The sequence below is a fragment of the Asparagus officinalis genome, chromosome 4 (assembly GCF_001876935.1).
Source record: "Asparagus officinalis chromosome 4, Aspof.V1, whole genome shotgun sequence".
Classification (NCBI taxonomy): domain Eukaryota; kingdom Viridiplantae; phylum Streptophyta; class Magnoliopsida; order Asparagales; family Asparagaceae; genus Asparagus; species Asparagus officinalis.
This window is the reverse complement of record NC_033797.1, coordinates 137,568,800-137,569,035: the sequence shown is the minus strand read 5'-3', so window position 1 is coordinate 137,569,035 and position 236 is coordinate 137,568,800. Positions and strand designations below refer to the sequence as shown.

General features: G+C 40.7%; 1 protein-coding gene across 1 annotated transcript in view; it reads left to right on the top strand.

Annotated features, from left to right (window-relative positions):
- Window positions 1-236, top strand: part of LOC109839502 (uncharacterized protein At1g04910) — a 22,186-nt gene that overhangs the window by 21,000 nt on the left and 950 nt on the right. The gene's annotated exons all lie outside the window — the stretch shown is intronic.

Below are 236 nucleotides of genomic sequence, written 5' to 3'. Positions count from 1 at the left end.
CTGCCAATATCTTTTGGTCATCGTCTTTTTTTGGGTTAATTGCAGATAGACCCCTGTAATATCGTTGTGTTGAACTTACTACCCCTCTAGTTTAAGTTATGCGGACAGACCCCCCGGGTAACATTTTGTTGACTCTTTTACCGTTTTATCCTCAGAGAAAGCTAATTTATTGACGAATAGACACCCCCCTGCAGGTAAAAGAACTTTTTGTTTTTGGCCGCAGTGCCTTTGTTATT